Source organism: Penaeus monodon, chromosome 31 (genome assembly GCF_015228065.2).
Source record: "Penaeus monodon isolate SGIC_2016 chromosome 31, NSTDA_Pmon_1, whole genome shotgun sequence".
In the NCBI taxonomy this organism is placed as follows: domain Eukaryota; kingdom Metazoa; phylum Arthropoda; class Malacostraca; order Decapoda; family Penaeidae; genus Penaeus; species Penaeus monodon.
Genome location: NC_051416.1, coordinates 27,333,449 through 27,333,849, shown reverse-complemented (window position 1 = coordinate 27,333,849; position 401 = coordinate 27,333,449).

Genomic DNA, 401 nt, shown 5'->3' with positions numbered 1-401 from the left:
CTTATACTAAGGTTTTATCATAACAAAGACTGCATTCTGGGTCAACGCCAGAACACCTTACATTTAGAATGTACAGACCGATTGAATGTACAGACGTGAAGGAGTTAACATAAGTAAAAAGCCCCTTCCATTGATTATATCTTGTACACAGACTGTATCATGATGAAGATTAATATATTCCTACAGTAGAGCGTCTTATAATATACGATGGGCAAATATGTGTAATAAAAAGAAAGATAGAAAAAAGCCTTATGTACAAAGGAAACGGAAGCAAGAATAACCATGGTACTTGTGAACAAAAAACACTCGCTCGAGATAATCCCGTTAAGAAACTCAAACATGCGAAGGTGAACGAATAATAAAAACTGCTCTGGAGAACATCAAGAGAAAACACACACACA